This window comes from Girardinichthys multiradiatus, chromosome 3 (genome assembly GCF_021462225.1).
Source record: "Girardinichthys multiradiatus isolate DD_20200921_A chromosome 3, DD_fGirMul_XY1, whole genome shotgun sequence".
Taxonomy (NCBI): Eukaryota; Metazoa; Chordata; class Actinopteri; order Cyprinodontiformes; family Goodeidae; genus Girardinichthys; species Girardinichthys multiradiatus.
The window spans coordinates 17,423,418-17,434,934 of NC_061796.1; the positions used below are offsets into that span (position 1 = coordinate 17,423,418).

The 11,517-nt window shown below is 40.0% G+C and overlaps 1 pseudogene; it reads left to right on the forward strand.

The window, feature by feature from the left end:
• Positions 1-5,225: 5,225 nt before the first annotated feature.
• LOC124865974 lies at positions 5,226-10,985 on the forward strand (annotated as a pseudogene).
• The last annotated feature ends 532 nt before the right edge of the window (positions 10,986-11,517 follow it).

Here is an 11,517-nt window from a genome sequence, read left to right on the forward strand (position 1 = left end):
ATTTCTTTTCATGGTCTGGCTTACTGTTTCAGCTAAATCTTGAGGCTCTGGGTAGTAAACAAAACCATATCTAGGTTGGACCCCTAGTGCAGTTTATTGTAGGTATCACACTCAGTTACATAGTTATCCACTAGCTCTGTGATATAGAGGTGGCATCACAAGTATTCAATTTTTCTTTGAGTCTTCTATTTGATGATGTGAGGGACTGTGAGATGGCTTTAGCAAGAGGTAAGAGTTTTGCTGGATTAGCTATTCTGGGAATTGATGTCCTTTACATTTCATGATGGTGTGTTGGTTGTAGTGGGGAAGTTTCTTCGTAACCACTGGGGTTCTTTTACCATAACAGGTCCAAAGCCATATAAGGAGTTCCTGTAGGTTTTATACTCCTTTTCATTTACGTAGCTGGAACGGTTTTGTCAGTGCCATAATTTCCATCAGCTGTACAGAGGCAGGCCGATGAGATATTATTTAATTTTCCCAGCCTTCGAAAGGGGTGGAAGGCTGCATCTGAGTGTTGACATTACAAATTAAAAGCATGCTAACAAATTTGGCAATTGTTACTTTTTGGAATTAGAAATTTAACAATACATTTTATAAACTGAGCAGCCCTACTACAAATGTCCTTCTCTTTCAACAGATTTCTTTTTTTCAAAATTGGAGAATGTTATTTTAAGAGTAAGACGTGATGGAGGTTGAAGTGGTTAGACTGCTTTTATTTTGCACCCATGAGAATTTCCCTTAAGTCATGTTCTCGTACTTGCAGTGGAAGCCACATTTAGTTTTTTCTTTCAACCCTGCTGAGAGGCTTGTGGTTAGACTAACTCTGCTTAAAGTCCTTTCCCACAAACTACAATGGTTAACCTTACCTGCTTTTACAGAGTCACAGCTTTTAGTCATTAGGATTGTTTTGCCCTGAGATCTGCTGCAGCAGTTTTATTAACCTGCAGAAATATATTTATGGCCCTTAAATATGACATGGTGCCTATGAACAGAAATAGGGAGAAAGTTTGAACAACAGCTGAACATCCATGCTGACGTTCTTTCACCAAACATTTGCATAACCTGTGGGGAGAAATGTTAATCTGATCAACAAATGTTTACCTTTGTCATAATTTTGACACTTATGCAGTTTACTTGCTTGTATGTAGGCCTACACAAACCGCTGATACAATACAATTTCTCACCTATATGGGAGTGTGATCTAAGCAGTTAATTTCCTGCAGCCTACACACAAACTTTGACATGAGATTACTGAATGTTTATGTCAACCAGTGGCATGCACTTACTGTCAAGCAGATAGACAACAGCTTGTTTTACACAGTGTTGTTTACTGTCTGTTTTTGTTTAATATATTTTCCAATAAGGAAAAAGAACCAACAGGATCTCAGCACACTGCCGTTACAGAAAGGAAGACTAATAACAAACTAACTAAGAAGGTGTTTGCAATCACTTTATTCGGTCTAATTATTTTGCTTATAAACTGCTCAGAACAGTAATCATTTTCAGGTCACTCTTATAAGATTTGTAGTCATAAAGGGCAGAGTTGTTTGCATGCATGTTTCTTGGCACCACTGTGACATCCACTTTTCTAGGGCACACAAGTGGGTGCTTACAAGCCACAAAGAAAAATAATTTTCTCTACTCAAGTACAAAACCTCACTTCATCTTAAATAATAACCAAAATTACAACAAATGACTTACAACATAGTGTGTGTTGCCCAGGTAGTCCCCCAGGGGAAAACAGCAACTTTGCAGGCAGACAGTTCATCTTGTTGTTAATCATGTCTTACATTTATTGCTACACCACTCCATCTATCCTAACAACAGTATTAATGTTATCTTAATCGTTCCCTGTCACATCTTCTAATAAGCCCTCAGTGTATTCTTGAATACACATGCTGTAATTCTTGATTGCAAAATGATTCCAAAACTTATCAACCACTCACCCAGTACATCACTAAAACCATGCCAACATCATTTGCCTCAGTTAGTCATTTTCCAGATACAACAATGACAAATAAATTGGGTAAAAATGACATTTGTAGGAGTTCGAAGGCAAAAACCATTCCTGACCAAAAGGAATGAAAGACCCATGCCACATCTGTTAAAACACAGTTTGGTGATCCCCAAGACCTTTGGCCAAATATTCTGTGGACTAATGAGACAAAAGAGGAACTTTTTATATATATATTTTTTTTTTGCAGCACTAGAGGGCTTTATTTTTTTTCATTTTTGAAACAGTAGGTAAACAGGTAAGAGGGCAAAGAGAGGGGGAGACATTCAGCAAAGGTTGCCAGGTCTGGGACTCAAACCCGGGACAGCCGCATCGAGGACTATATCCTCTGCACATGGTTGCGCGCTTAACTCCTACACCACCAGTGCCGCGCCGACAAAAGTGGTACTTTGTGGAAGGTGTGCATCTGTTTACATTTGGCTCAAAACGGATGACGTACTGGTTTAAGTCAAAATCCAAACTTAAACCATTTTGAAATGAACAGGCAATTCATGCTTGAAAACTCTTGATTTTGCTACAGGTGGCACAGCTAGTTGTTAGGGTAAGGGTGTTGAGGCCAGCCATGGATGGAGAACAACAACCAAACTACACAAACAAAAGAGACTGGTAAAGGCTCTGAATCCCAGAATGCACAGGGTTAACCCATTTAGCCCCAGGAAGGATTAGTCACAGCTGGAATCCCCATGATATCATAGTCCAAACCTGTGGTGCCAGCCATGCTTTTCTCTGTTACCTGTAACTCTTTGCAGATGTTATGATTCTGGCCCGTCTGCCTGCTCTGTCTTCATGTAATCAGCTAATCTGCTTCACCTGTCTGCTGCTGCACTGGAGTGCAATCAGTCATGCCATGCACCTGTTTTTCTGCAGTTATATTCAGCCCTCAGACAGGCAGACAGTGCCAGATTTTCGAAAACCTACCAGTTAGTAGATGTCCAGCATTCCTTCCTGCCTGACCACGTTTTTGACCACTTTTTGCATCTTGGATTTCCCTGCCTTGCCTGACCCTCATTGGATGTCTCTCGCCTCTGGATCACAACCTTGTTTCTGCCTCTCGACCAAAGCCTCCTGCCTCACCCCTGGATTTGTCTACCTGAGTCTGCCTCCCTGGTTTCACCCAGTTACTGCCCCCCCCCCTTGACTACCGAGCCTTGGATCTTTCCCCCTGTTGGCAATCCGACTTCTGGCTGCGGCGTGTTCTGCACCGATCCTCCCGGTCTGGAGACTGCCAGGACCGCACCCCGCAAAGGAGCCTATTCTGATTCCTCCGTCCTACACGGACTCTGTTAAGGTGGGTGGCTTCTTTGAAATCATATATATTTACCTAAGCTTTTTCAAGCCACTAACCTGCCTCTCTGTTCCCAGTGATCCCGGGTTCCCGGCTGGTGGAGTCCTGAGTATCTGTGCGCTGCTCCTGAATAAATCGTTTAACTTTTATTCTGTTTCTGGCTGAAATTCAGGGTCCTCCGTCCTGAACCTCACAGCAGAGTGGCATCGGAGAGACAATACATATGAATTCATGTTTAAATCAATTAAATTATTTCCAATTCTTTCCAATACACCTGTTACAGATGTCATTTTGACGTCTGTAACGGTGCTTTCATACCAAACTTTTGGAACGCTTTGTACCATGTCAGAATCTGGTTTCTGGAGCAGATTAAGCTGGTGTGAACCCACCCTGGACCCTGAAACGAACCAAAGAACCATACTATGGCACGGATACTACTGCTGGTCTCATCACGTTTTATCCAGACCCTGGAGCAGTTTGCATGCAGGCTGAATGCATGCTGGGCCAGCGTAGAAAAAGCAGGAAGACAGGATGTAATGTAAGAGCAGTGCATTTAAACAGAAGAAGAAGTAGAGGAAAAACAGTAAGAGTGTGAATCCAAAGACGAAGGTGTTTGAAAATGTCTCATAGTAGTAGTGAAGAAGTGCAGGTGCACAACTACATTTAAACAACAAAGCAGCAACAGAAACCCATATAAGACAGACTTTCTTCCTCAAGCTTCTTTTTCTTTTCGATCAGCAAAATACTTCCTCTAAAACAATCCATTGCAATTGCATGACTTTGTATGAAGCAAACCGGGCCAACTGAAGGAGTGAACGTTCCCACTTTTCCCAATACCTGGACTGATCCCTAGACAGGACACAGAAGTTTGCTCAGGTCCAAAATGGTTGACTTCCTGTGGAGTTTGGATCATGGCTCCAAGAGACTTTTTGTAGGTCCTAAGAAGTTACATACGTGTGCCAAATTTTATAATCCCTGATCAAGGCATGGGTTGGGGCTGATTGTTTTAATGCTTCTAGGTGGTATTGTGGAGAAATTAGGCCATCCCCTCCAAAAATGTGGCTGAATATCTATTAGGGGCTGGATTAAGATTGATCATATTGAATTTGGTGAAGGTTAGGTGATATATGTGGAATTTGGAACCAAATGTATGGCCACAGCATGAGGTCAGGCTTCACTGCACCGTCACAGCCACAACCTCCAGTGAAAGGTCTCCATGTCCAAGAGAAACCAACTCATTTGTATTCTGACACAATTTTAAGTGGATTAGGTCAAGAAGGTTAGAGAGGGACCTTACCAATTGAGAAAAGTGGCTTCCTGGCCACATCTGGTAGACATGCACAAAAACTCATAATTTTGACAACATTTAATCCCCTGTGCCTTAAGGGGATGTTGACCAAATTTGTTGCCGATAGCTCAAAATTCCTAGGAGGTGTTTGTCAAAGTTTGTCATGTGTAAAATGTCAAAAACGCTCATAAATTACCCTTTGAGCCAAAATGGCCGACTTTCTGTTGGTTTTAGGACATACCTGCAACACACATTTCTTCTTGTTTTGGACCTTCATACCAAATTTCACATGTCTACATTATACCGGTTAGCCTGTCTTGGTTTAGGGTATGCTGTGGAGCCGATTGGCCAGGCCCTTTTTATAAATCCACTGAATATCATTCTAAGCCATATTTCAGTTACAACAGCACAAGTTAATTTTTTATGTAGTTTTAACTACTTAAGCGAAAAATAGAACAATTTCCGGTTGTTATAAATTTCTGCCACAGAAATTATTTTGGCAATGTTGCTGTGAGATATTAAGCGAAATCCAGTGCCAAAAAAAAGCAAGTAGTGGAAGCAAAACAGCTACAGAACAGGTTAGGTTAATATTTCACCAGCTTTGGCCATTTGGCCACAGCTTACAGAGTACGTGCAGGCCGTGTGGAGCTTTCAGTTGGGGGTTGGTTTAAAGTGGCTTATCTTAGCTAATTGATTATCTTTTATAAAAGAGAAGGGATGGTGAACACACAGTGGAACTGTTTCTTCGGTACTTCGGTACCTTAGCTTTTAAAAGTCAGTTTTCTTCATCTAGCTACATTTTACCATCAAAGCCTTATCTTCAGTGCATCATGGGGGTGATCTACAGCATTGGAGAGTGGGTAAAACAAGTTCTCACTGTAGCTCTGACAAATTGGATGCTCCGTTTTCTGTGTGGTAGGATCTGTTTAAACCTTTTAATTTGCATTTGAGTTTGCATGACATTCTGTTTTCTTTAGAATGAGGGAAATTTGCACGCATTCAAACTAAACTTCATCAAGGAAACAGTGAAACCTTCTGGATTTGGTTCTGTTTTTGTCTGACATGCAAAAATAACGTACATCTAAATATTTTCGTCACTACGGGGAAAGAGGTTGTTGTGGTTAAGCTCTGGAGTTAAATTTCAGAAAGACAGAGACAAAAAGAGGTAATGTTTATAATAGGTTGATATTTATTAACTGTCTAAATAAAATTGGTTTATCAGGAAAAACTTTGGGTAGAAAACCTCTTCATGGACAGCCAAAAAAACTCTTGATTCAAATGTAGGTTTAGGTGTAATGTCAGCACTGGCTGATGTGAAACGTAACAAGCATTTCATCCTTTGCAGCTTTTAATGTATAAAGACTTTTGTTCTTTAGTTTTTTGATTGTTTGTTAATTATTCATATTTTCACAACGGACTAAAAACAGATTTATTAATGAGAAAAATAGCATTTTTTTTTTTTTTATGTTCTGTGGAGTTGTTAGCATTCGGCAGACAACACTCACAGTTGTCTCAGTTTAGATAAATAGAGTAGCTGAGTGCTAATTAGAAAATCAAACTAACAGCAAAAATCAAACTAAAAATATATCAGACTCAGGCCAGTACCAAAGGTGATTAAATTGACTCCAATGTCAAACAGTTCCCAGTGTTTTATTAAACTGCTATTCCTAAAACAATTACACCGGCAACTGCTTTAAACATGCAGGCTTGTTTTCATAGATGTCTATGGTTGTTTGCACTGAAGGCTGTGTTGATCTTCCGTCTGTCACTGGTGATCTTTTGATACTCGTGATACTTTTGCACACTACTGTACTATTTGTTGAAGGCATGGTAAGTCTCATAAATTAACACCCTCATTGCAGCTGCAGAAGTACAGATTTACTTTTTTCTATGAGTAATTTTCATTATACTTGCCTTTTTGCTCACAGACTTAACCACCTCTACACCTTTTTTGTGCAATGGTCACCAGATATGTACACAACAGGCATCAAGAAGCATTACAAATCTTGCTATGTCAGGAAAGACCAGCACACCAACCATCATCCTGCAGAGGGCAAAGTCTTTGCCGCAGTTGGCAAGCTCTTCAGCAACACTGTCGACAAGTTCAAAACTGCAAAAATCTGGAATGTACGTGCTGTTAATGACCGGAGATTTAGCTTTGGTGTAGCTCACAAGGATGTTCATGCGTTTCTTGAGAAAACTTAGTCCCTCCTTCCTCTTACTGTAACTAGAAGAAGCATGGGCCTGGCAGTTGGCCATGAGATTGTGGGAAATTCTACCTTCCTTATATGGACATCCTCGGTAACCCTTTTTTCTGTATCCCAGAAACAGGCTTTGCTTTCCCGTAAGAAAGAAAATCAACGGTCATTGGCAGAACAAAGTTCCCAACCAATAAAAGTGCAAGAGTAGACATATGCCTGAGCAGCAGAGTGCAAAATATGACAGAGAAATCAGGAGTTATGAGGAAAAGGCAGGAATATATCAAGGTATTTTATTAAGCCAGTCCATGTACAGAGCCATATGTTGAGGTGAAAATGAGTATATACAAGGACAAATAAAAAATAAAATAAAACAATATCACATTTATTTTATTAATATCTTGCTGCATCTTTCTACCCTGTTGCAGATCATCACAGTGAAGGGATTGAAGCACAGCCTGAGTCTGTGCAGCTCAGTGGGATATGAGCTAGAGAGTGATTACCAGGAGTCTGAGGACGGACTCACTGTCCTGAAACATGACATCCAACTGCTAGATGAATATCACATACAGAAGGTAAGCACCTTAGTGCTCCTTTATATCAGCGGGTCTACAGTGAGATGTCTAAGGATGCCATCTGATCAAAAACGGCTTTTCCCAAAGCTTTCTGCTCACATGCCTCCTAAGACCCAGGGTTATCCATGGTGACTGCTGTAGAGCACCACCGTCCATGGAACAAGTCTGAGGACGCTCTACAGAAACATGGCTGATCTGGACAGCGCTGTACTGCTGGTCATCAAAGACATGCACAAAAACAGTAACAAACTGGTGTCACGTTTTCTCAGGTGTTTGGAGCTTTTTGTTCGGATCCATTAAGAGTCAGTAAATATTTCTACGGCACTGGTGAGATCTTCTTGTTCAGCTTCAGTCCTGACTTTCAGGTAGGGTTCAATTTTATTTTTGGAGATGTTTGTATCTCTGAATGTGCTGTAATAAATGTAGTATAGTAAGGAAAAAAGTTCACACTTTCAATAGTATTGCTAAAGATGAGCCTGTTAGAATAACTCTAAGAGTAGCATAAATATGTGAACCCAATACTAGTACTAATTGGATAGACAATAGATTATTTTATTGTTGTAAGCCAAATACATGGATGAAAAAATATTTTCCAGTGGACTATTAAAATTTAAAGTCTCTTAAATCTTTTATTTGAATTTTCTGTAGCAATACAGGTGGAGTGGGTAGAACTCCTACTTTGTGTGCGGCAACTGGGAATCTCTGCAGATTGGTGGAGGAGGGTAAGTCAGTTCATGTTTGAATCTCCAGTGAAAAATAGACATAGTCAAAATGTCTAACTATTAAATGTGCTACAATACAGGTCCTTCTCAAAATATTAGCACATTGTGATAAAGTTCATTATTTTCCATAATGTCATGATGAAAATTTTACATTCATATATTTTAGATTCATTGCACACTAACTGAAATATTTCAGGTCTTTTATTGTCTTAATACGGATGATTGTGGCATACAGCTCATGAAAACCCAAAATTCCTATCTCACAAAATTAGCATATCATTAAAAGGGTCTCTAAACGAGCTATGAACCTAATCATCTGTATCAACGAGTTAACTCTAAACACCTGCAAAAGATTCCTGAGGCCTTTAAAACTCCCAGCCTGGTTCATCACTCAAAACCCCAATCGTGGGTAAGACTGCCGACCTGACTGCTGTCCAGAAGGCCACTACTGACACCCTCAAGCAAGAGGGTAAGACACAGAAAGAAATTTCTGAACGAATAGGCTGTTCCCAAAGTGCTGTATCAAGGCACCTCAGTGGGAAGTCTGTGGGAAGGAAAAAGTGTGGCAGAAAACGCTGCACAACGAGAAGAGTTGACCGGACCCTGAGGAAGATTGTGGAGAAGGGCCGATTCCAGACCTTGGGGGACCTGCGGAAGCAGTGGACTGAGTCTGGAGTAGATACATCCAGAGCCACCATGTACAGGCGTGTGCAGGAAATGGGCTACAGGTGCCGCATTCCCCAGGTCAAGCCACTTTTGAACCAGAAACAGCGGCAGAAGCGCCTGACCTGGGCTACAGAGAAGCAGCACTGGACTGTTGCTCAGTGGTCCAACGTACTTTTTTCGGATGAAAGCAAATTCTGCATGTCATTCGGAAATCAAGGTGCCAGAGTCTGGAGGAAGACTGGGGAGAAGGAAATGCCAAAATGCCAGAAGTCCAGTGTCAAGTACCCACAGTCAGTGATGGTCTGGGGTGCCGTGTCAGCTGCTGGTGTTGGTCCACTGTGTTTTATCAAGGGCAGGGTCAATGCAGCTAGCTATCAGGAGATTTTGGAGCACTTCATTCTTCCATCTGCTGAAAAGCTTTATGGAGATGAAGATTTCATTTTTCAGCACGACCTGGCACCTGCTCACAGTGCCAAAACCACTGGTAAATGGTTTACTGACCATGGTATCACTGTGCTCAATTGGCCTGCCAACTCTCCTGACCTGAACCCCATAGAGAATCTGTGGGATATTGTGAAGAGAACGTTGAGAGACTCAAGACCCAACACTCTGGATGAGCTAAAGGCCGCTATCGAAGCATTCTGGGCCTCCATAAGACCTCAGCAGTGCCACAGGCTGATTGCCTCCATGCCACGCCGCATTGAAGCAGTCATTTCTGCAAAAGGATTCCCGACCAAGTATTGAGTGCATAACTGTACATGATTATTTGAAGGTTGACGTTTTTTGTATTAAAAACACTTTTCTTTTATTGGTCGGATGAAATATGCTATTTTTGTGAGATAGGAATTTTGGGTTTTCATGAGCTGTATGCCAAAATCATCCGTATTAAGACAATAAAAGACCTGAAATATTTCAGTTAGTGTGCAATGAATCTAAAATATATGACTTAAAGTTTCATCATGACATTATGGAAAATAATGAACTTTATCACAATGTGCTAATATTTTGAGAAGGACCTGTATATTTCAAAAAAATTGTTTCTAAGTTTCATGTTTTCTCATTTTAAGGGGTGGGTTTGCCCTCTGGCTGGAAGCTGATTTGTACCACGGTGCGAGCTTCTCCTGTCCTACCTTCTACAATGCTCCTCTTTCCATGCATGAAGACTTCACTGTTCTAGATGTTGAAGTCTGGACTGTGCAGAGCTAAATGGCAACATCAAACAAAGAAGTTTTCTTTTCTAAAGTTACGACACTTCAAAACCCAAACTGACTGCTGAATCTGGACAAAACATCAGCTTCCTTCCTTAACTGCACCCGGATAATTGCATACCACGTGCTGTACGAAGCCAATGAGACTGGTTTCGTGAGTGCACTTTGTGGTCGGTTTAAATGTGGCTGTGGGAACGTTAACGGCTCATTGTAAAGCTGGAAAATGAACCATTTAAGCTTTATCCTGGCAGTGGCCTGCTTTGATTTTGTCAAGCATCACAGACACAAATTGTCTTGTTTAAAGGTTTTAAAAATTTTTAAATTTTCTATTTATTTTTAGTGAACAGGAATGATTTCATTGCAAATAAGGTTAAAGTATGTTTACAGGGGGAATGGTTGTATATATTTGCTTATTTTCTCAAGTAACATCATGTATTTTATGGTACAGACACAGTACTAGTAATAGTACAAGGCGTAAATCTGTGTATCTTAGCTTCTGCATGAGCAGGAAGTGAGAACCAAATAGGTTAGGCTAAAACCACAATGAAACTGTAATCACAAAAATCTGAGGAAGTGAAATGTAAGTGTTAACGGTCAAGTCTACAAAATGTCCTTTGCTCTTCATATATATATATATATATGTATATAAGACAACGTAAAAAGAGTGTTACAAATCGGTTTAATTAGAAGGTCAAAAATTGTATATAATCTTGTTAATGATCAATAAAAACATATTTATCAGCATATTACAGTGATCAAATAATTGCTGAGCAGTTTCATGGATGTTCCCATGTTATGTTGATAACTTATCTTTGGTGAGGAGCTCCAGGTCTGGCGCTTGAAAGGCCTCCTTTCCATCAACCCTAATCCTTAACTCCCTAGATTAATGACTGGAGTCCTTGAGTTGCACAAGCACATAAAGTGGCCCTTACCTCATACATTGTAGAAGTTTGAAATCAATTGTTTGCCTGTAATTATACTTTAATAAAACAATGAAAAATAATTTACTGATTAACATTTGACAAGAAATATTACGTTCCATTTTATTGTCATGTTACATACCCATTATGATCTAGATGAAAAAAGAAATGTTATGACCATTTAAAATTGATTTATTAAGATTATTTGATGCCTTTTACCTGGGAGTCATTTATATCGTTTGTAGGACAAGACTTGAGAATATTGATAAAGATATCACTGGCTGTTAAACCGTCTGTGGCCAGCAGGGGGCCAAGTGTGCACATGCAGCTTTTAGAGAAATTATCCGCTTTAGGAACCATAAGAAATCCTAAAGGATTCGCTGAATATAATAGAGTTTTAAAGGAAGAAATGGTATTTTAAAATCAAAACTGTTACAGCGTTTCTCAACAAAGTGTACAGCGAAATACTTGTCCAGCACGGTTTTGGCAATCGCATCTTCACTGACAAACACTGACTTATGAGAGAGATATTCTTATTTAAATTGTTAATACAGAGTTTTAGTTTTACTGATAAAAATGCACTAATAGCATTATACAGGATGCTTTAAGTTAGCATTAGCATTTTTCAAACGTTTTGTGAA